Source organism: Pristis pectinata, chromosome 3, assembly GCF_009764475.1.
Source record: "Pristis pectinata isolate sPriPec2 chromosome 3, sPriPec2.1.pri, whole genome shotgun sequence".
NCBI lineage: Eukaryota > Metazoa > Chordata > Chondrichthyes > Rhinopristiformes > Pristidae > Pristis > Pristis pectinata.
Genome location: NC_067407.1, coordinates 105612466 through 105637712, shown reverse-complemented (window position 1 = coordinate 105637712; position 25247 = coordinate 105612466). Strand labels below are relative to the sequence as shown.

The 25247-nt window shown below is 39.9% G+C and overlaps 1 long non-coding RNA gene across 1 annotated transcript in view; it reads left to right on the top strand.

Annotated features, from left to right (window-relative positions):
* Nucleotides 1–25247, top strand: part of LOC127567866 (uncharacterized) — a 52764-nt gene that overhangs the window by 6515 nt on the left and 21002 nt on the right. Inside the window, exon 2 of the long non-coding RNA XR_007955954.1 lies at nt 6534–6603. This is a non-coding gene — a long non-coding RNA (uncharacterized LOC127567866). The remainder of the gene's footprint in view (nt 1–6533; nt 6604–25247) is intronic.

The window sequence follows — 25247 nt, the reverse complement described above, 5'->3', positions numbered from 1 at the left end:
TATGTTTATTTTGTATTGGCTTTTATATTTGAAATCTTAAAAAAAAAAATCAGTACCACAAGTGTGCTGTGGCTGGTAAATGGGGAATTGGGATTGGGTTTAATGAGCTGAGTTCTCCACAAACTAACTGTCTGTGCTATCAGCACTTCAGTTGCTCAGCATTTAGATAGCGGCAAGGGTTGTACTCTCATGACAATGGGATTACACAGCATGAAGTTTATCATGCATGTCTTCTTCAGAAAGTCTAAGCACTAGAAGCAGTGATTCAACACTCCAGTAATCTGCTCAATTGCATTTTGCATGGCCATGTGGCTTTCTTTTTGAGCATGCTGCCTACATTGTATGCAAGTGGTACACTCAACCAATGGCTGAGAAAGCCAATCAGCAATTGGAATTTCCAAACTATCTAGTTTTATTAACATTGTACCAATTCTATTGCAATTTTCACTATTTGTCCAAAATAATCTCCAGTACATTTTGCTTTTATCTACATGCAGTACTTTCTCTTATTTTGGCCTCCTGTAACCTTGGTGCCCAAAGAAAAATGGAGCTGCAAGGAGATGAATATTAAGCTTAAGTGTACTGTTGGAACTGTCATCAAGTACATTTGCTGCATATTTAAGGTGTACACAACTAGACTTCATAATTACTTCACTGTTTCAAAGAAATTTAGTTATGTACATTGTTATACCCATCACTCCTTGATCTCAGTGTATCTAATTCCATTTATGAACAGCCAGTCTGGGACCTCAATCTAAGCATCAATTTCAAAGTGCGCGCACAAACATTCTTAACTGGCAAAAACTAATAGTACGACCTTGTACTATTATGCAAAAATATGGACATTGTTAGTTTCTTTTAACTACTTATTAATTTTCTGATTTCTTCTTGCTCCAAAGATTAGACATACTAGCAGCTTTGATTAAATGTCAAGCCTCAGAGACTAAAGATTTATTAAACAGTTTTGAACTGCATTATTTTCCATGTGAATGTACACATGCTAATGATGCTCTGAGCAAGATGAACTGGAATGATTTATTTACGCCCACATTTTTATCACTGCAGATGCAGTTTGATGGGGTGTTTTTGGCTACATATAGAAACATAAAAAATTGTCTTTTCATGAGGTGAAACTCTTGCTTGGATATTTTGGTACTAGATAAATTATCTAGGCAAATTGAGTAACATCTTAATAAATATATTAATTTTCCACCACTATCTGTTGTCCTGGAATATATCCTGCTAGTAGCGATGAAAGATTTTGTTTCTCATTGGAGAATGTCAGAGTGCCAGAAGAAAAGTATGTCAGAATATTTAGGGTTGGGTATGGCTTAACATTAAAAGGAATAAATATATCATCGCCACATCCAAGCATTATGTAAATGACCAGCTGGAGCACTTTTCCTCTGAGAAAACTCTCTTGCCATGTGTATGGAGGTGAGACATTTTGTTAGTTTTTTAATCTTCTTCTCCTTTTCTTGAAGTTCCTGCCATTTGCTGTTGTATGAACTTGCAGATGCCAGCAATAATATTAAATTACTTCCATTTGTATATCAACTTTCACAAGTGCAGGATGTCCCAAAGAGAATTACAGCCAATAATATATTTATAATGTGAAATCATGATTGTAATGTAGTAGTAACTCATTTAAGTTCAATAAGCCTTTAGAGCAATTATGCATTGATTCAGACCAGATTTCTTTGAGGCATTGTCTGATCTTTTCTTTTTATCATTGGGTACTGATTCTAACTATATCAAATCCAGCTAATGCCCAAATGAAATTAGCAATCTCAGCACACACAAGGGGGTTAATTCAAGCTGAAATAAATTTATACTTTTTCATAAAATATTTACAATCACTTTCTAAATATCTCACCAATATTTGAGTGAATGAAGATGTACGTTAAGTAATCAAAATGGAAGCATTGATTAACAAATACCTCCACTTTTTAATTAATATTATAGCATGATGATTGGGAAGGAGTTTATACATGGTAAAATAACCATGACAGGGAAGGTGTAAAGTAGGAAACTTTCTGTCAGGAGATCACAACAATAGAAGCAAGCATTAATTCCAACCCAAATTCCTGTCAGGGTTCTTATTTACTGTAAATCTTGTAGGCTGTTGAAGGGTTCTGGGCTGAGCTAAGCATTTCTTCCATTACACCCTTGTTAGACTGAAAGCCTAGAAAAATTCCATTGAGGCTTTAGTAAATGCCCATGACTGGCCAAGGCACAGATTATCATTGGTAGATTTTTTTTTAAAAAACTACTCCTTTAGGAACATTTTAAAAGCCTATGGCATTTTATTTATGAGTGTCTTGGGCTCCACTATTTGAACACCAAATATGCTGTTATTTTTTCTTCCATTTATCAAGGCAGGGGTCTTGATGTAAGCTTTCAGTCATGGGCCGCTCACCCTGATTCTGATAATGGCCAGACCTCATCATCCCAATGCAATGTTTGCCCTTCCAACTATGAGTGTTCAGGTGTCTTAGGTCACTGCATCTCCAGCAGCAGACTGCAAAACCTGAAAATTCAGAATGTACAGATTCAGGCACCTGCTACTTTTCAGGCACCACTCAGAGATGGAGTTCACTCGGTCCTCGCCTTTCACCCTACCGACCTTTGCATCCAGCACATCATCCTTTGACATTTCCACCAGCTGCAATAGATCCCACCACCAGTCACATCTTCCCCTCCCCACCGATATCTGCTTTCCTCAGGGACCACTCCCTCTGTGACTCTCTGGTTCACTCATCCCTATCTACCCAACCACCTCTCCTGGTCCCCTGGCACTTTCCCTTGCAACTGTAGGAGGGGCAGCACTTGTTCCTACACCTCCCTTACCACCATCCAGGGACTTAAACAGCCCTTCCAGGTCAGACAAAGATTCACATGTACTACCTCCAACCTTGTCTACTGCAGTTGGTGCTCTCAATGTGGCCTCTTCTGCATTGGTGAGACCAAGTGTAGACCAGGCGGTCATTTTGCAGAACACCTGCACTATTTCCTCAGTGGCCAATTTGAGCTCCCTGTTGCATGCCACTTAAACTCCCCTTCCCAGTCCCACACAGGCCTGGCTGCCTTTGGCCTTTTCCACTACCAGGGTGAGGTCAAACGCAATCTTGAAGAACGGCACCTCATACCAGGCCTGGTTAGTCTCCAACCCAATAGCATGAACATTGAATTTTCCAATTTCAGGTTAACTACACTCCCTGTGCTCCTTTGTCTTGCCTCCTGCCAACTCCCTTCCCCATTTCCCTCCCCCATTTCCCTCCCCCACCTGGTTCCATCTGCCTATCATCCCTCCCTTATCTGCTTCCATATTACCTTCCAACCTTTGTCTCCGCCTTCAACCTCTTTTCTCCCCTACCAGTCACTATTTGCCCCTTTTTCTTATCTGTCTCTACCTATCGCCCACCAACCACTGTCTCCCAACTCTGCCCCTTTTCTTCCCAACCTGGTTCCATCTGTCCATCGCCTCCCTCCTCAGCTGGTCCACCTATCACCTGACTGCCCCTGACTCACCCCTTCCTCTCACCTCTTTATTCTGGCTATCACCCCTCCACTCTCTCAGTCCCAGTGCAGGATCTTGACCCAAAACATTGTCTCCACAGATGCTGCTTGACCCATTGAGTTCCTCTAGCAGTTTGTTTTTTTTACACCACCCATTTTTAGATGCTCAAGAGACAGGGAACTTGAAAGTAAGATGTACAGCAACTTAAACTTGATATGCGTCCAGCCGATCAAAACCTCCCTTGTTTCCCTTCATTCAGTAACCCACACGGGCTCCGAAAATTAGACCATGCAACAGAAGAAAACCTTTTTTAGTCCAGCTCTCTTCAAGCTATGTTTGTTCCCATCTTAACATATCCTTACGCTCAGCCAGAGTAGCATAAAGGCAACCAACTCGTTGCCTTCTCCAAATACTGTGCATCTGGCCTGGAGCTGAAAAAATAACAAGATCAGTGAAGCAATGGAACAATCCTGTTGCAGATTGAATCAGCTATTGCAGTGCTTCATAAAATAATAGGAAGATGGTAATTCATATTGGCTATGCCCAATTGTTTTAATGCAGCAATTTTGCCAAGTTTTTTAGGTCTTTTATTCATTCTGCAAGTGATAAACTGGATACATTCTCTTTTCAATACTAGTGAATCTGTGTGTCCCCACAGCCTATTTAGAAATATTCATGAAGGAAAAAAGCTTAAATTGGTTTGTTTTTCAAATATCATTGCTTTCATTTTCTTTTTGTTTGATATGTCTTTGATTTTGACCAGTTATTACCCAAGAATACCACTGCACATGGCTGGGCTCATGTGAGTGCTGATCTTCTGTCAACTTTAACTGATGTACTAATGCTTCTGATTATCTCAAGAGGATGTGATTCTTCCTCTCCTCCTCCCTCTCCTCTGGGTTGATTGTGTCCATTGTGGTTTTGCCTGTTCTTTTTTCTTTTTACATTGATTGAACTCATTAGTCAGAACATTTGATTGTTAATTGAAAAGCAAAGGAATGCAGATGATGGAAGTCTAAGATTAAAAACAGAAAGAAATATTTCTCAAATAGAAATACGGAAATAGAAACAGAAACATTAAATGTTTTAGATGTTGAGCTGAAACCTGAAATATTAACTCTGTTTAGCTTTTCATGGATTCTGCTTGAGCGGTTGAGTGCATCCATTATTTTCTATTTAGGTTATTATTAGCTGCCTTTTCAGTTTTTCTAAATATATTATCTAAACTTCATTATGTAACTTGAAATGTTGGGTAAGATTCTCCTTTTAATGTTGGTATTAATAGGGAGTTATTTTACTATAGCATTTAAAGCTTCTTCCCTCTTAACAGACCTCCAAAAGGGCCGATTTCTAATGGATAACAGATAATTACTGAAGCACTTACAAGGATTAAATGGACTTGCAATTCTCTGATGCAAACACCAAGTTCACATTGCAATCAGTTTCAAGAAAACAGCTGCCAGGGCACAGGCTAGCAACATCTCACCCCAAAGCTGCATCAGTAATGAGGTTCTGGACAATGTGGTTCACTTCTATCATGTCTCAACTTTTCCAAGCTCATTTAGAAATGATAGTCAACTTCATCCAAAAATCAGCAAAGAATCTTCACCTTTGGCTAGATTGCCTTGTGCCTGGAACATCAAGCTGCTACACAAAGCTGTCTGCTTGTCAGGCTTGTGCCCTCAGTCCTTTTCTTTACGGCGATGAAAGCTGACTCTGCTATTCCATGTAGGAACAGATATTGAGTAAAACCTACTAAGAACTGGCATTTGCACCATTACAAGAATTAAAATGGAACATTGGAATTATTGAACCACAACCTATTTAATAGCACCAGAGCTCTAATTCTGCAGGAATGAGACAAAAAATGTCAAAAACTGCCTCTCTCCCCAAAACATTTATTTGTCTGGTTGACAATACTGTCAGATTAGTGTTTATGTCTGGTTCCAGCATAAACCACTGCTACACTCTTCCCAGTACAGATATAATTGGCATTTTTTTTACACTTAAAAACCTCAGTTTTTACTTGAAATGAGAATTGGGGTTGTGAAGGCTGAAGGGGGGAGTATGCAATTTGTCTACCTCTTATCCACCCCGCAACTCCCACCCGTTCCCACTTTGGTGTGGGTGTCGAAGTAATTTAGTTCCCTGAGATTAAGTTTTCCAGCAGCTCACAGTTGCTGTGAGTGACAGGATGAAGTTAGGATCCTATGGTTTCTCATCTTCTCTTCTTGGGTGTGAAGGAAGCTGCCGTCTCCCCCTCTTTGTTTGGTTATACAGCTCTCCCCAACCTGGAGACTTCTCTGCAGACACAACCTCCATTGTGGTTGCTGGCTGTTGACCTTGTTACACAGGGATATCTCCAGGTTAGGGAGAACCGTGCAGTCAGGTGAAAAGAGAGAGAGGGAACAGCTTGCATCACATCCAGCAGATGGTAATGAAAGAGACTGCAGGTTCCAGATGGTCTGTCAATACATGGAGCAGGTGCTACCAGTCCCTGGCAATGGCTGCACTCACAGTACCAGCCACAGTGCAGCTTAAGCCCCATATCTCAGTGCTGACTGGCTGCACCACTCACCACAGCCTTTCCAACACCAGTCCTCAAAGGCAGCCTCTCCACACAGAGACATGGCTGACTCATTGTTGCAACAGCTCCTGCAGGGTGCCAGCACAACAGCATGTAGACCGAGTGGATGTTTTATAAAAACACAGGAAGGTATGGATCTGTGAGTGTTTAGGCTGGAGGACCAAAAGCGCTGTAATGAATCAGTGTTCTGTGGGATAATGGTAGACAGGGTGCCAGCATAGTGCCTGCATACTTATGGAAAACATCACCACCACTTGAACTCCCTCTTTGAATGAAAGGAGTAACGGAAATTTGCTGGTTTGTGACCTTTGACGTGGGGCATGAACAGAATTGATTTTTGAACAAAATGATATTTTTAAATTAACATTTTATAGAAGTTGAATTGACACTTCCCTAAATTCCCTAATCTCTGTTACGTTGTTTCAGCTTTCATCACTTGGATTACACTGGCAAAGCTGAAGTGAGCAAGGTAGCTGAACTTCTGTTTTCTTTTCAGGTAAGTGGTAAGGAATGTAGGATCATAGTAAGAAACAACAAACTAGAGTAAAAGACCTGTTTTTTTTTAAATGTAGAACATTTTGGTGTATCAATGACATCTTGATAATTAGCAGTACTCCTGTTTTATTAAAATAAATCTTGTGAAATGATTAAGTGACGTGTTCTTTAAACTTTTTAGCTTTTGCCAAGTGCAATTACCCAGAGGTACATTAAGTTATAATAATCATAATGGGAAATATATCAGCACATACTATATTGGTAAAATATAAATGATCTACTCAAGTTCTATTTCATCTAGGTTTGTGTAAATGAAATAGACCTTACCATAGTTAAGCCTGAGTTTCCTCTCTTTGACATTCTGTAATACATGTCAATGTAAAAGCTTTCAATTTTCTTCACTACTGCTTTTGTACAGTTGGTGTCAGCCTTTCCTCAGTGGTAGTATGTTCACCTTCAAGTCAAGTAGTCATAGATTCAAGGACCACGCCACTGCCCTGAGTTGGATCACTGGAGTGTCAGAGGTTGAATCGTGTTAAGATGTTAATTGCGAGTCTATTTGTTCTAATCAGGTAGATGTAGAAACATTTTGTGGTACTATTTTTAAGAAAAGTTGAGGATCATTTCTGGTGTGGAATTTAACTTGTTGGGTCAAAAGTAGAGCTCCTTCAGAATTTATAAAAACTTTTTGATGCCAGTGTGTGTGTGCAACTTCCTGGTTCTTCCTCCTGCCAGTCAGTAACACTGAACTCAGAATGAACTCTACCTGCTCAGCAGTAATCAGCTATCATTTATTTAACCATTAATAATTGCTGGAAAACCTATAGCTAACATTCATTGCACCTGATGAACACAGGGATTGTTGACTGCACTCAACAAATACCATGTAACCAATATTTTATTGCAGTCCTTTGTGTGTATTACTTTTCACTGTGATGACTCTTGGTGACTTTTGACAGTCCTCTACTCATTTGAGCTCACTGATTACCAATCCTAAATTCATTCTGGAGCATCAGCTTAAAGAAAAGGGTCTCTAAGACCAGGGTAATTCTCTTTATCCATCAGCGATCCTGAGATGGGTCTGTGTTAAAATGCACTTCTGGTGCCATCACATGGAGACTTGACCCTGTCTACTTCCTATCATATCTAAAAGAGTTAGAAATGCATTTACCTCCATCCTACGATACCACACCCCCACCCCTACAACTGATCTCGCTATTCCTGGCACAGGATAGACTTAATCAACTAATATCATGTAATTAGTAAATAGGCAATGCACAATCCAGTAACACAAAAGAGAAACAGCTCAAATGATGAAGAGGTTGGTGGTCTTGTGTAAGAAGGTGGCACAGTGGTGCACAGCAGGAGACCTGCCTTCATCCTGACTTCAGGTATTGTCTATGTGGATTTTGCATGTTCTCCCTGTGAATTTGCATCAACCTACTAACCTACATGTCCTCTGGGTACTCCAGTTCCTTCTCACATCCCAAAGACATGCAGGTTGGTAGGTTAATTGCCCCTGTTATGTGGGTGAGTAGTAAAATTTGAGGAGAGTTTATGAAAATGTAGGAAGGAAAAAAATGAGATTAAACTAGGATTAGTGTAATTGGGTAGTTCATTGTTGGCATGGAATCGGTGGGCTGAAGAGTCCATTTCTGTGCTATAACTCTCCATGACTCTGATTTCCTATTTAATCTATGAAAACTTTGTCAATCTTGTGCTCTGCCAGAATTAAGAGGGTTTCCATCTCAGGAGAGAGTGAGATGGGGATGTGGCCAGAGGAAGGCAGTCACCTGGTCCATCACCTGTGGCATTACACATCCTTTCATCTTCAAAGAAAAGGCAAAGAGTTAAAATTACCATTGGGTACCGTAAGAGACAAATAAAAGCAAGTGCCAGCAAACAGTTCACAGTGGGTGTGATGACAGGTAAATGCAGTGTTCAATTAGAGCCTTTGTGAGCTTTTAGTGGACTGATTCTGTCCAAAACTGGGAGGGAAGGAACATTTCTAAATGAAGCCACGGAGGGTAAACTGTTCCTTTTATTGGCACTGATGACAAGAAATGTTCTCATTAACACAATGTCATTGTTTACGACTGATGTGTTTTGTGAAGTTGCTGGTAACTCCTCTCACTTTGCCTGCTGCAGTGTTTCAGGGCATCCACACAGCAACAAAAGGCTCCCTTCCACCCACGGCATGCTCTGGCGTTCATACAGACCATGTTTCTCCTGATGTTAAATTCACATCTACACCACCCCTCAATTGCAAATAACTATTTCTGAGCAAGCAAATTCAAAGCAGAGCTTGACAGATGTGGTGGGTTGGCGGAGGGGTAGGTGGGTGGTGGCAGTGCTGTCAAAAGCAGAAGGGATTGTAATACGCTTTTTTTTTGTTTCCTTCCTCACTGTCTGTACACCTTTGTGACCAGCATATTATTTTATTTAGTCATTTTGTTTATCTCTTGTATGAGTAAATGGACAGGATTGACAGAATGGCTGTGTAATTAAAGAAAAACCAACATCCAAAAGCAAATGACAGAAAATGCTGGAAATAAAATAAAAATGGAGAATGAAGTAGTTGAAATAGTTAGCAGGTCAGGCAGCATCTGTAGAGAGAAACAAAGGTAATATTTGAGGTTGATGACCTTTGAAAACTGGGAAAAGTTAGAAGTAAAACAGGTGAAAATGTGAAGAAGGAAGTGGGGAAGGGTGGAGGAAAAGTAAAGGCAGATTTGTCATAGGGTGGAGGCCTGGAGAGGGTTGAATGGCACATGATGCCGGTTGATAAAGGTGCATCTCTGGGAGGTGTTAATAAGATAAGATCTTTATCAGTCACATGTACATCGAAACACACAGTGAAATGCATCTTTTTGTGTAGTGTTCTTGGGGGGGGGGGCAACCCACAAGTGTCACCACGCTTCCAGCGTCAACATAGCATGCCCACAATTTCCTAACCCCTACGTTTTTGGAATGTGGGAGGAAATTGGAGTACCGGAAGGAAACCCACGCAGACACGGGGAGAACGTACAAACTCCTTACAGACAGCGGCGGGAATTGAACCTGGGTCGCTGGCACTGTAAAGCGTTACGCTAACTGCTACACTACCGTGCCTGCCCTATGCATTTCCTCCCACATTCCAAAAACGTGCAGGTTAGGAAGTTGTGGGCATGCTATGTTGGCGCCGGAAGCGTGGCGACACTTGCAGGCTGCACCCCCCAGAGCACTACGCAAAAAGATGCATTTCACTGTGTGTTTCAATGTACATGTGACTAATAAAGATCTTATCTTATTAACACATCTCAAGAGGGAATGAATGAAATCTAAGAAGAAAGTACAGCAATATCTGAAGAAAGAGTGGATAATTGTACCTACATTAATGGGTTGAGTGGCTGTGTGGGCAACTGTATAGAAAAGACAGTTGGTGGCCACAGTTCTAGAAGTTAACCAAAGGAGTTGTACCCTAGCATGTCCTGAGTGAACAAAAGCTCTGTCAAATGTGCAAGCTGTGGAACAAGGTGTGTGTGCTTGTGTGCGAACAGTTTTGCAAACAAACAGCTTCATCATGGCAACTTTGTGTGTATAAACAGAGCATTTGCTAGGAAAGTTGTGCAGATCTTACATCCCTGCTTGGACTATCCCCCATTATAAAATTTCATTGAAGCTGTTTTCTCACCTGAAATTCTATTGAGGTATAACATACTTTAACGATTGAAATTGTACTTGATCACCTGGAATGAAATTCAGAATTATGACTTAGTGACATTAAAAAAAAGTGTGTCATACCAGCCAGGAAAAGAGAAGAGAGCTAAACTCTGCTCAGGCCAGCAGGAGAGGGGCAAATCAAAACCTAGCCTTAGATCAAACAGAGAAGCTGCAATTAAAACTCTTCCTGGCAGTGGGGTCAGTCATTGAAAGTCATACCTCAGCAGATGGATCCTTGAAATGGTCCTGAGAGATGCAAGTTTCAGCTCAAGCTATAGAGGGGTAAAGGAGAAAGGGAAGGATATCCTTGTGTCCATTGTTAGGGTAAGATTTGTATTTTCTCAGCCACAAAAAAAAGACGTTTCACCAGAAAATAAGAAATACTGTTTTTCACCAAAATTCCTCAGGTAGGAATTCGGCATCACTGCCAGTAACCTCTGTCTCATTGTGAATGTGGGTAGGCAAGAAACAGGGGAAAAAAAAACTGGATGATAGAAATGTGAAATACCAGTCTGGAATGGATGAATATCTGAATATCTCTTGTTATTCACTAGTCCGTATCACACTCCTTAACTGACTCCTTGTATACCTCAATCTCCTCTCCTGGGATGTGATCCCTATCCCAGACTTTACCTTTCATTCTCTGACCTCCCCCAATCCCATCTGCACCAAAACCATTTCCTGTAAGTTGAAACTTGTTTAATGTCTATTCCCCCACTTCCTCCCCCCACCTCTGTTTTGATAGGAAGTCATCATCCTGAAATGTTAACTGTGTTTCTCTCTCCCCATGGACACCACCTGGCCTGCAGAGTACTTCCAGCATTTTCTGTTTCTATATAACGCATTCATGGTGACAGAACAACTGGATGTATATTTGCTCTCACACCTTCATCCCAAGCCACTTGTTCAGAGTTCATTCCAGTGATTGATGGCACCTTCTCATCATGGTGCCTTAATGAGCCGACATCAGCTATTTCTCCCTAGTGGCCTGGCATTAAGAGCTGCCTGAATCTGCAGGAGGAATCCATAGTGTTAATTAGCTGTGAGTCTCCAGATTCTGCAGGCATAATCTGTCAAGATTCATGGGATGTATGGTTAATAATAGTAGGTGGAAAGGAACAAGGACTAGAATGTGAGACTTCAGTGAGCTAGCCTGTAGTGCAGGATGTGAGAGATCTGACATGAGTGAAGGCAGGTTACAGAAACACTGCCTTAAACAAAAAACAAAAGATTGCAGAGGGTGGAAATCTAAAATTAAACTCTGGAAACCCTATAAAGATCAATTCATCCATTCTCTCCATATATTCTGGCATACCTGCTGGGTATTTGCATCAGTTTTCATTTTTGCTGTAAAGTTTCTGGAGCAAGAAAAGGAAAAGTGAAATTGGATATTACCAGCCTGGGAGGGTGAACTGGGCACTGGGAATGGATAGCACAGAAGTGCATACGACAATGAGCAATGGGACTCCCTCAAATGCAATGCTCCCGGGGGCTGGCAACAAAATGAATCGGAGTGAGGTGAGGGATGGTCAGGGGTAAGGGTGGAGATGGGTAGTGATTGGGAAAGGGGAGTCTTGGGAAGGAAAAGTGGCCCATTCCATGATATCCATCCCCTTCACGTTATTTTGCTGCTACATTTGGTAGCCCCTTCCCAGCTACTCCAATAATTGTTTCCCTTTTCCTGCTGTTTGACAGCAGCTCTTCAAAAACATCTCTGTAAAATTTGATGCTCGTCTTCGTGCCTCCAGCTCTTACCAAGGTTTCCTTCCCACTTTTAAATTGAGTGAGTGGGGCAGCACACTTGCCACACTCCATTCTGAGTTTTCTGACTTGCAGCATTGTCCCTCCCAGCCAGCAATTGGAGCACCTGATTCTGAAGCACAACAAGGTCAGTATCCTGGCACATCAAGGGTTATACATCCTAGCCTGCTGTATGTTTGCATTATATATTCTGTTCAGTTAAAAAGTAATTTTCCTCTCTATCTTCTCTCAGACTCTGCTGTGTATTTTTGATTTACCACCTACTGTATAACCCAAGTCAGGATACATTATGAGCTGCATTGCCCTGGGTGTCAGGTGACTTAATTACATGTGATGTGCTTAGAACAATGTTATGAGTTTGATTTTTACAACCTGAGAAACTGCCTTGTCCGGGAAAGCTGAAATTCATAGTGCCTTGTCTTATAATTTATGCCAGACATCGACTCAACCTTTATCAGCTCTGTGCTGCCTCTCTTCTTGCAGTTCATCCATTTGTTTTACAGGAGCAAAAAGGCTCTGTGCAAAGGCATTTGAAGGTGGAATGCTGAGAGCTGGTATAACTAGACTTCTGCAATGCTTGTAGCTCTGTATATCTGGTGACGAATTTCCTTTCAATTGCCACTGCAAATATGTGGGACTGGTGGGAGTTTAATCACCCCATTGTTCAGAAGGATAGGGTGGTAGTGAGACCAACATTTTAATGAAAATTATACCACTATGTTCAAAGCAATTCCAATTTTGCACAAGGCCTTAAAATAGATGGCATTTTGACACTTGACTTTCCATCTGGAAATTTAACTTGACCAGCCAAACACATACTGCAGTATAAGAGCATAATGGGTATCCTACATTTAGTGACTCACTCCTGATTTTCTATAGATTTTTAATCACCTATAAGATATAAATCAGATGGAATACTCTCCATTTGCCTGAATGTGTACAATTCTTATATCCAAGAAGCTTGACACACAACGGGTGAAAACAGATCACTTGATTAGCAACTCATCCTGAAACCCAGATGGTCATTTCCTACACCACAAACTCTCAATGGCTGCAATATGTACCATCCACAAAATTCACTGCAGTTACTTGGTTAGGCTACTCCCACAGCATCTACTGAAGTTGCTATCTTTATAACCAAGGACAAGGGCAGTAGGCAGTAAACACCACCATCTCTTTCTACCTGATAAATATTCAGTGTATTTGTCCTCAGGATCTAATATCTCCTCTGTCATAGGTTCTGTCATTACTCCAATACTTTCAGAAGCAGACTGATTAGCTTCTTCCTTTTTGGTTTCCCTCTCCACAGGTGCTGTTGGCCTGCTGAGTACTTCTAGCTTTTCCTGCTTTTATTTCAGATTTCCAGCATCTGCAATTTTTTTTTATTCTAAAACTGGTAATCTCTTCTACACTCTCGACTCAGATTATTGTTTATTTTCCCTTTCTCTATAAACATTTGAAATCCATCAATATTACGCAAATTTTCTTCTATGAATCTCTTAAGTCTGTGTATGTATTTTTTCTAATATAACTTAGCTGTCTGTAATAAATTTCAAATATACTGCATACATTTTTGCAAAAGTATGCCTTGCTGTGGGTGCCTATTTTTGTTTACAGTGTATAGATCTGAACTAAGCACCACACTCCTCAGGAACATTAACACACAGTATAAGACATAATCCCCTATAGAGTGACATGACATCTTCCAACTCAGGATTGCACTTTGGTTATTTTAATGTTCAACCTGGGAGAGCTTTTAGGTTTTATTTTATTAAAGTCAATGGGCTTGCCTACAATCTGCCATTTCCTCTGCAAACAAAAATCGTGCTGGTATATGGACAATCATTTTCTCTAGACACTTTGGGGAAAATTGAGGCTATAATCCTGAATGAGTTTTGTGTGCCACGATCATCTAAAAGTGACCAACTTGGTGATATTAACTGAGAAGTTGTATGGTCTTTGTTTGCCTCGACTCCTTCCATAGTGTGATGAGCAATACTGAATCTGCCAATAAGACCTGCTATTTCTTTTTGTGTTTGACACCTCATTTATGAAGAAATATTCCTTAAGTGTTAATGCTTCATTTACAATGTTTTCATTAAAATAATTTCAAAGTTGAACTCATTCTCTAAACTCAATAATTGTCAAGTCGCTTGCCACAACCCGTAATTGTTCTGCACAGCTGAGATAATGACGCCAATTGCCATCCTCTTGGGATCAAAAAACCTGCAGTGGGAATGTTGCCAAATGGCATTGTTAATAATGAATGAATATTGGCATGACAAACCATTAAGCTCCTAATGAAACCTCTCATACTCAACCTATCCTTGTGGAAAAAAAAAAGGAAAAGCAGAAGGATAGATATTGCCAAGGGGAGAAAAACGATACTGTGTTAATTGAGTGACTGTTTTCTTGCACCTAGGTAGAAAAATAAAAAAGAAAAATAGGTGGATTGGTATTTCTTTTTGAACTCCTCGGATAGAAAATCAACCCTGGATTCTCGGATTTATAGTAATTTTTTTTCTTTGAAAGCTAAGAAAGAAAATTGAACATATTAAGTTTGTGCTGGGCTAATATGCTTTGAATGAGGAGGCTACAACTTTGATATGGAATGAAAAGGAATGGGTAGAAACCGTTCCAGTACTTTATGTAAAAATACGGTTGCTTTGGAATTCTAGTCTTGGTAGTATTTTCAGTTATTATGCAACATGTGACTAAATATGGACCCGAAGATTCACTGAGAAAGAGGGCAGGTACAGGAAAAGTTAACATCAACTGAAGGGTCCAGCAAATCAAAAAAAACTGCACATGCTGGAAATCCTAAATAAAAGCAGAAAATGCTGGAAATACTCAGCAGGTCAGGCAACATCTGTGGAAAAAGCAACTGAACTAATGTCTTGGGTTCGAGACCCTACCTCTGACATTAATAGCCAGATATCACCTTGATAGAATAAGGATGTACTTTTCCTTGTGGCTAATAAGGAGGGCATAATGCCACACTTGGTTAGCGGAATCAATTTCTATCTCCCTTTCATGGTGGGTTTCCTGACCCTGGAAAACGCATAGAGTAGCAGTTACTATGAAGTAGGTTCCTAACTGCTGTATGAGTGCCCAATTTAAATATTGATGATGTTCACTTTCCCATGTGACAGTACCCAAGGTCAAACCCAGGTCCCTAGAGCTGTTAGACAGGGCCTTTAACTTCTGTGGCACCATGTCGTTGTCAGTGGTTGGGGACATAGTTATTATCAGCAGCTGGGTGATGATAAGGGAAGGGATTGCAACTGGGGGTTGATGAAAGTTAGAATAACATTTGTGACTTGGGCATGCAATCAGATTGACAGTGAGTGGAGTGGGTTGGAGAGCAGTCATGCTACCAAGGGAGAGCCTTTGCAAGAAATAAATGTTATCCTTGAAGAGAACGAACTTGACATGTTCTTAGTACTATTGGTTGGGCATATAGTCACGGTCCAAAATCATGCAAGTAACATCCAGACCTACATTTCATGTCTGGCTGTTTTTATGTGTCAGTGTGTCAATCACATAGAAGGCTGAGAAGGAAAATTGCAAATTCCATGGCTGCCACGATAAGTCTTCAATTTTTCCTTTACAATCATTTTAAAATGAAATTATATCACATAAGTAGTGCAATGTATCATAGAATTTCTAAACCTGTATGTTTTTAATGAAAATTGGATAAAGAATTGATAGAGATAAAACTAAAGGCTATGGGGGAAAAAGAAGGTTAGTGGAATGAATTTTGCATTAGTCCTTTAAAGATCATGCACAGACCAACTGGGTAAATGGCTTCATTCTGTACTAGTTGCCTCCATGAATTCAGTTTGAATCTTAATATTTCTGGTATAGTGGATTCAGGATTACAGGGAATTTTTGGCATTGAAATACAGCACATCAATACTTTGATATATCTTCATTGTTTCCTGTAGTATATGGACAAGTAATTGAATTAATAATTTGTTTGGGGAAAATCCAAATCTTAGTGAATTGGCTGCACGCTTGTGAGTTTCACAATATTTCACAAACCACACCATCCCAGTTTAAACCACTTTGTGCAACCATCACTTCTTGTTGCATTTCATGGAAAAATGACTTACTTCAGGCCATAATGATTTATGGAAAGGATAATTACCCACTTTTGTTCTAGAGAAGCAGGCTATCATCCATAAATAATGTGGTAATATATACTAACAATAAATACTACTTTAGATTGATCAGTGTAATAGTCTCTGATAAAGTTGATCAGACTTTTCAAACTTAAACATGCAGCTTTTTAAACCAAGGCATTCATTTAGATTGTTAGAGTCACACAGTACTGAGCAGAGAGTATACTTTTCTCCAATTTAGTGTTAATATGAACTTGATTATTGCATTAAATTCTATTAATGACAAATTATAATTCATAAAACATTATAATTACATTTTCTCCTTGGAGACCAGCTGTACACTGCATATCCTTCTCCTGGAATCATATTTAACATTTCAAATTTATTCACAGAACATCAGCAATAATAGGATATTAAAACACACCTGCTACATGCTTTCCCACAATAGCGCTTGGGAGCTCAGCAGGGAATTATTTTTTCTTCTATCCATTTTGCATATAACGCCAAACAAACCACTTTACCTTTCGCTTATGAAATAAGCACTTGCATCAACAATTACATGTGGGGAATTCATAATATCCAGTCACTGGGCAAGAAGCCAATGGAATGCTATGATCAAGACTCTGGCTTATCTCGAAGTGCATGACAAGAGGAATGACAAAAACAACACAACTCAGCACAGCTGTAACCTTGCTGTGGACATCTCAATCCATTCAACTTAATGCTGCTAATTTTTATTGGTACAATTAAGTTATCAAGGTTGTGGGATAATATGCAACAGTGCATTTTTAAATAATGAAGTGTCTATCTTGACATATCTTCAATGAACAGACTTTTACCATTTAAACATAAGGGAGTATTTTGCCAACTTGTGAAAAAGGTGGCCAACATGGATTCTAAAGTTGCAGCTTCAGTATTGTCCATATTATGCACTGAAAGACATTTTGTAAAAGGAATTGAACCCTGTGCTAGAGGGCCTGTCTGGAGGATTGTTAAGGGGATCATTGACAATTAAATCTCAGTAACATTCATTAAAGAACCTGCACACTGTTTTGATGGATGATGCTTAATTTAACAAATCCTCCTAACTAACCAGCTATATAGGAATAGACAAGGGCTGGGTTGAGTGTTTAAACCCAACTTAAAGCCATGTTCACTGTTCACTTGCTGATTAAGATTGGCTGATTGGGATTAATTGATTGTGTTGTGTTTGGAAAGGACTTCTGAAGTGCATTGGAAGACTGTCTAGGATGTTTTGTCAAGACTTTCTCAACTCTTTCTATGTTCTATGATGGTATTCACAAAAAAGTTCATGAAAAAACAATGAATGCTGTGCTATTTCACCTGGTTGGATATCTTCTTGGGAATCATCAGAAGAATCAGTGAGGAATCTGCATATAATATGTGGAGTGGGAGGAGGGAATAAGGCAGGCTGAGCACCACCAATTGTTGAAGGAGGATGGAGCAGTTAGAACATGAGTACTGGCAGGTTCTGGACAGGAGGTTCTATTAGTCCAGGTCTATTTCAATGCAGTACTCCAACATTCACGTGACCCAAGGTCATTGCACAAGGAGGCTGTGCTTTACTGAAGAGATCATTCTAGTGATGTGCATCCTTGTACAATGAGAACTTAGATGTAACAGCAGAGCCAAGACTACATTGTCTGTGATAACTAAGGTCCACTTGAACCTTAAAGAGTCCAGCGTTGGTAAGAACATGTCTCCAATTTGGCGATGTATGTCAGCATAGGGGAGATGGGGTTTTGAATGAGTATGACCACAAAATTAAGCTCCATAGCAGATGTTTTTTGGACAAGAGGCCTGCTAAATTGATTCCAATATTTTATCCAAATATGCATGCACTTTTTGTTGTGGATATTATTTGGTGACACATGCAGCTTTAACACATTGAAAAGTACAGGGAAGGAAGATCGTGATGCCAGTCAGCATGCTGCAATGACAACAACACTGTTATTTTGGCACTTGGTGCTCCAACACCCTCTTTTTAATCCCACATGGCTGAACGTAGGTCAGCAGGAAGAAGATCAAGTAACCAATACTTTTTAAGGAGCCCATCAACTGCAGTCAGGTTAGTTCTGGTTGCAGACAAGTAACTGCATTTCCAACATTAAATAGTACTCTCACTTAAAGTTTAAAACCAGTTTGGATTTTACTGTGGCCAAGGCTTCTCCACAATCCAATGGCTCACAGGGATTAACAGGTGTTCCCTGTAGAATATGTGTGACCAGAAGAAAAGAGAACTGGCATGCCATACAAGTTGCTGGAGGAGGAGGAAGCAGAAGAAAATCTTTCATCAGGAAGCCAAAGAATAATGCTGCATTTAATGCAGATGGAACAGCCTGGATGATGGATTTTATACAAAATCTGTCCCTGTTCTCATGTAATTTCTGCTGATGTTCTGCCTTATCATCAACAAATACTGAACATCATTTTAAAAATGAAGACATTTCTCCCAATACTCAGGAATGTTAACATTAACAAAATTAGTATTCAGAAGGGGAGCACCTTTGGGGAAAGTAGAAAAATATGGGAAACATCATAAATCAAATATTAAGAATGAGGCACAAATCATTGCTTATTTATTGAATGATTAAATGCTGAATTATCAAAAGTCTGGACATCAAGACATCAAAAGGCATATTTAGCTTTGCCTTGAATTTAATTTTTGGTCAGCATCATAAATGTACTACGTAATAATGGCTGTATATTCTACTTCTCTGAAAATCAATTCTACTTAATCAATGAAACTTAATTTTGAAAGAATAGAACACACACTTATTGTTGAACATGTTTAACGCTACCAACCTAGAATTAATTTCTAGGCAACGGTCTATAAGCAGTATTTATCAGAAATTGGTCAACCATTCCAGTTTTAACATTTTAGACCACTTTATTCCTTGTCCTCATGCAAATAAGATAAGATATCTTTATTAGTCACATGTACATCAAAACACACAGTGAAATCCATCTTTACATAGAATGTTCTGGGGGCAGTGTGCCAGTGTTGCCATGCTTCTGGCACCAACGTAGCATGCCCACGTCTTCCTCACCTGTACATCTTTAGAATGTGGGAGGAAACTAGAGCACCCGGAGGAAACCCATGCAGACATGAGGAGAACGTACAAACTCCTCTTAGACAGCTGCCAGAATTGAACCCGGGTCACTGACGCTGTAATAGCGTTACACTAACTGCTACACTACTGTGCCTGCCCTCTGCTGTTGGAGACCAAATATAGTGGCCAATATAGTATTGCAGGAGTTTTTAAGAGTACTATTCTCAGTCTTAATCGCATTCCAGTTCATCAGAAACGATGTTTCCTCCATTAGTAAATCAGGAAATAAGGCTGTCAGTTTCTGTATGATTGAGCTCTATTTTTAATTATTTTTTTAAATAAGATAACAATGATCATTAGAGAGGATATTCTTGGGGAATCATCCAGTGAGGCCATGTGGGTAGAAGTGAGAAACAAGAAGGGGATGTTCACTCTGGTGGGATTGTATTATAGACTCTCCAATTGTAAACATAGGATAGTATTAGTGGGAATTTTAACTTCCCTAATATTGACTGGGCCAACCATAGTGTAAAAGGCTAGGACAGAGCATAATTTGTAAAATGTGTCCAAGACAGCTTCCTTTATCAATATGTAGAGGGAACTAGAGAGGGTGCAACACTGGACCTCCTCTTGGGAAATGAAGCAGGACAAGTAGCAGAAGTGTCAGCGAGCACTTTGGGTCGAGTGACCATAAATCTATTAATTTTAAAATAGTTATGGAGAAGGATATGACTGGTTCACAGGTTAAGGTCCTGAACTGGGACAGAGCAAGTTTTGGAGCCATTAGGCAGGATCTTGCAGTGGTTGATTGGGTGAAATTGTTTGAAGGGAAAGGAGCATCTGCCAAGTGGGAGGCCTTTAAAAGTGTGACGTTAAGAGTTCAAGGCCTGCATGTTCCTATTAGGGTGAAGTGCAAGGCTGGTAGCTTTCAGGAACCCTGGTTGATGAGAGATATTGAGGCTCTGGTTAAGAAAAAGAGGGAGGCATACACTGCACACAAGCAATTGGGCACTAGTGAATCTCTTGATGACTACAAGTGTAGGAATTCACTTAAGAGAGGAGTTAGCAGGGCAAAAAGAGGATATGATAAAGATCTGGCAAGCAAGGTGAGGCAAAATCCTAAGAGATTCTATAGGTATATTAAGAGTTAAAGGATGGCTAGGGAGAGAATAGGTCCCCTTAAAGATCACCATGGCCATCTGTATGTGGAAACAAAGGAAATGGGTGAGATATTTTATTATTTCTCTTCAGTTTTTTACTGTGAAGAAAAACGATGGAAGCTAAGGAAATAGGGGAAATGAGTGGTGTTGTCTTGAACCACATACAAATTAGCAGGGAGGAGGTACTGGAGGCCTTAAAGTGAATTTGGCTGGATAAATCCTCAGGGCCTAACCTAATGCATACTCAGACCATGTGGGAAGGTAGAGAAGAAATTGTGGAGGCCATTGCAGAGATTTTTGCTTCATCTCTGGCCACAGGTGAGGTTCCAGAGGACAGGAGAGTGGCTAATGTATTACAAGCCAGTTTGGAGTGGATTCTAAGGAACAAGGTCTACCAACATTTGGAGAGGCAGGGTCTGATTCAGGACAGTCAGCATGCTTTGTGCATGGGAAGTTGCGTCTGAGATATCTCTTGGAGTTCTTCGAAGAGGTAACCAACTGGGTAGATGAGTGTAGGGCAGTGGATATTGTCTGTATGGACTTTAGCAAGGCCTTTGACAAGGTCCCTCATGCCAGGCTAGTCTGGAAGGTTAGATTGCATGGGGTCCAGGGGGAGATACAGGATCTCAGGGGCATCAGGGGCAGCTGCTTCATGCAAAGGGTGGTGTGTATTTGGAATTAGCTGCCAGAAATAGTGGTTGAGGTGGGCACATTAGCAAAATTCAAAAGCTATCTAGATAAGTACATGGATAGGAGAGATTTGGAGGGCTATGGGCCAAACATAGGCAGATGGGACTAGCTCGCTGGGCAACATAGTCAACATGGACTAGTTGGGCCGAAGGTCCTGTTTCCATGCTGTATGACTCTATGACTCTATTAAAGCCTATGCTTGCCTACAACAGGACCTGGACAATAATAAGACTTGCAGCAAGTAATACTTGCGCCATGTGAATGCCAGTCAGGGAGCATATCAAATTATGGCATGGAACTAGAGAATGGTGGCAAAATAGTGTCACACTGCTGACCTAGAGGATAGGACACAAAGCTTCAGCCACGTGTGTGGGGTGAATTTCACCTTTCCCAATTATAATTTGCGGTCAGCATCCATTCCGAAAGGTCTCTATCCACTAGCAACAGTGCAGACTGAGCATCAAGTAGTATTAAAGAAGTCTTACACAGCAGACTGAGAAGTAAAAAGCCCAAGATTTTTAACACTTTAAAAAACACTTTAAAAAGGAAAATAAATGGGCACACACGCAAGGTTATTGTGAAAGCTGAAATACAGCAAACTTTGTAAAAAAAAATCTAAGTTAAATTTAATTACTTCAGAGAAAAACAGAATTTTGAACTAATTTACTGTAGGAATGATAATCATCACATGTAAAATCAGTTTTTCAGGGATAGAGATTTTAAGTTATAAAAACAGTTGAGCATATTAACTCAATTACATCTTGTGCAACAAAACACATCAGGTTTTTGTTAACTATGAGAATAATTTGTAACTACTTGAAGTTCCATGCTATAGCACTTTACACACAAGGAGCATGGAATGGTTGTCAACAACTTCTGAATTTCTGTGTTCAAATGTAAGTCACTGAAGTATCTGTCATATTTTCTCTATCATAGTGGTTTGCTCTAGTTTCAGCATGTGTCTTTCTACAAATTTGGAGCCAAAAGAATAATTTAACCACCTCTTTGACCCTTGATGCGAGCAGCATGACAAAGTGAGCCGTGATTCACATTTTTGAGTTACCACTCACTATCTTTACTGAACCAGTCACATCAACAATATAACTAATTGGCCACTCAAGCCTGCCCCACCATTCAATGTAATCATGGCTGATTAGCCTCAAATCTCCTTCTGTCTGCCAGTGTGACCCTTTTATAGTATAAAAAGACTGCTATTCAGCATCTCAGCAATGCATTTTAAAATTCCACTGCCATCCATAGAAGGTCAATCACAAATCCACAATGTTGTTTGCTCAGATTAACCTTTTAAATGTGTTACTCATGGTCTATAATTCCAACTATTCCTAACTAATTCAGATTTTTCTTAATCTGTATCAATTTCATTCCATATGACCTCAAGAAATTTCAACTCCTCAGTTATTTCAGTTGATAGAATAACATGTCCAAAATTCACTGGTTTATCCTTCATTTTTATTTTAATCAGAGTAATTAAAGGCAACACACGGACATTTTAGACAGCACCATTGGTGTTACTGTAAAGTCCCTATTTTGTTTTGTTTTGTTTTGTTCTAAGACGTACTTCATTCTCTTAGTTAGCAAAAGGTCATGTTAAAGTTTGTATGCAGCATTTAATGAAAGCTGAAGAATTAGCCACATTAGTCATTAGAACTGGAAAGATTATTGTATGGACTAAGTACTAACAAACAGACCTGGACCCCAATGGTTTTGTTTCAGACACCGGTAAGCACAATATATGAAAAAAGAAGACAAATTTCCCAGAATTAAAACAAAATTTTGGAATTCCTGAAGTCCCTGCCTTTCTCATGCCTACATAATTCTAAAAACTTGTCATCTGTAAATTAATAATCATGAATAAAGTTAGTGGGCGCATAGCTATAGTCATAGAGCACTACAGCACAGAAACAGGCCCTTCAGCCCATATAGTCCATGCTGACCTGATCTTCTGCCTAGTCCCATCTATCAGCACTTGGACCATATCACACCAAATGCCTCCCATCCATATACCTATCCAAACTTCTCTTAAATATTACAATTGAACCTGCATCTACCACTTCTGCTGGTAGCTTGTTCCACACTCGTACCACCCTCTGAGTGAAGAAGTGTCCTCTCAGATTTCCCTTAAGTATTTCACCTTTCACCCTAAACCTATGTCCTCTAGTTCTAGTCTCACCCAACCTTAGGGGAAAAAGCCTGTATGCATTCACCCTATCTGTACCCCTCATAATTTTGTATACCTCTATAAGATCTCCCTTAGTTAGGAATTAAAGTTTGCTCTCCATTTTGGCATTTTATCATTAACCTTGCAGCTGATGATTATAAGTCTTTCAGTTCTGGCACAAGATTATGTTATTGTCAATTGTTTTTGTTATGGCTGCCAAATACTAAATAGTATTTATTTCCATTCAGGTATCTAAATTTTGCAGACACTTTATTATAATTATCTTAGAAGTTATTAGTGTTTTACATATGAATCTCATCTACTGTATTGTCAAAATGCTAAATGACTTCTCCTTCATGCAAAGACCAGCTTCTGCTTCGCCCTCCAAACTCCGCTCTGTTTTCAGAAATGTCACATAATAGGATAAAGTTTCCAATTATAACTGAAAGAACAGTGTGTAATCCTCAATGATAGAGCAGGATGTTTACCAGAATGCTTTAAGAAATAGAGAACTCTGCAATTAAAACACGTTTTCTGAATTTTAACACGGGTAGCAGTGTGATTAAATACTTTTTTGTTTCAGTATAAGACAAACAGGAGGTGAACACTGAGCACAGTTCAGAAAATAACATAACTAATTTTCATGTAATTATATTGAATGGATGGGTTAAGAGACTCATTATTTAAGTAGTGGCCAATATATCTATATCCGTTACAAACAGAGGGCATATGCTCCTTTATTGAGGAAATCCACTATAAGAAGATGGTCAATATAAAATATTATTAAAGCACGAAGCAATATAATGCCATGTAAGTATGTTGGCACAATCAGCTTCCAGCTGTGGTGGTTCTGAGCTCACAGTTATATTTCAATTGGCAATAAGGCCCATGCTTCTATGCTGTCTGATTTGTGGTCTCATCTATATCAGTAATTTAGTGGTAAATACTACAACACCATTAGACTTGGTGCCTGAGGTGTTTCAAAAGGACAAAAGGGTACAAACAGTTCATTAAAGAGCAATATTAATTATACAGGTTGTGTATAATCTTATTTTGGCACTGGATTTTGGACTTTGACATGAGGTTTGGTTGACCTTTGGCTGAGTTAACTTTTTTGATTTACCCATTAATTGTGAACTCACAGTTCATGGTAGTTTAAATATGAATCTTGCTCATGCATTGTAAAACCATATTTTATGTTGCAACTTCTGTAAGTCAGATGGAACCAGAACCAGATAGGGGGGAGGTGGGGGGGGGGGTCTGTGGGTGAACTATGTGTGTAGTGGGTGGATAGAACTGGGGGGGGGGAAGTTTGGGTAAAATGGGAGGACCAGAGGAGGATCAGGAGAGAGAGAAGGGGTAGGGGGAAAGGAAGAGAAATAGAAAGTTCAGTGTTCATGCCATTGGTTTGTAAACTATCCAAGTGGAATATGAGGTGGTGTTCCTTTAGTCTGTGCTGGCCTCACCCTGGCAGTGGGGAAAGCCGAGGATGGGCAAATCAAAGTGGGAATAGGAAGGGGAATTGAAATAGCATGCAACTGGGAGCTCGGGATGGCCATTGCAGATAGAGCATAGATGCTCTACAAAACAGTTGCCCAGTCTGTGCTTGGTTCCACTGATGTAAAGGAGAACACATTGGGAGCACTAGATGTAGTAGATGAGGTTGGAGGAGGTGCACGTGAATCTTTGCCTCAGCTGGAAGGGCTGTTCAGTTTCCTGGATGGTGGTGAGTGAAGAGGTGTAAGAACATATGTTACACCTCCTGCAATTGTTGGGGTAAGTGCCAGGGGTCAGGGAAGGAGGGATGGGCCGAGCAGGGTGCCACAGAGGAAGTGGTCCCTGTGGAAGGTGGAAAGGTGTAGAGAGGAGATATGGTTGGTGGTCAGGTCTCATTGCAACTGGTAGAAATTATGAACAATGATATGCTGAATGTTCATAGGGTAATAGGTGAGCAT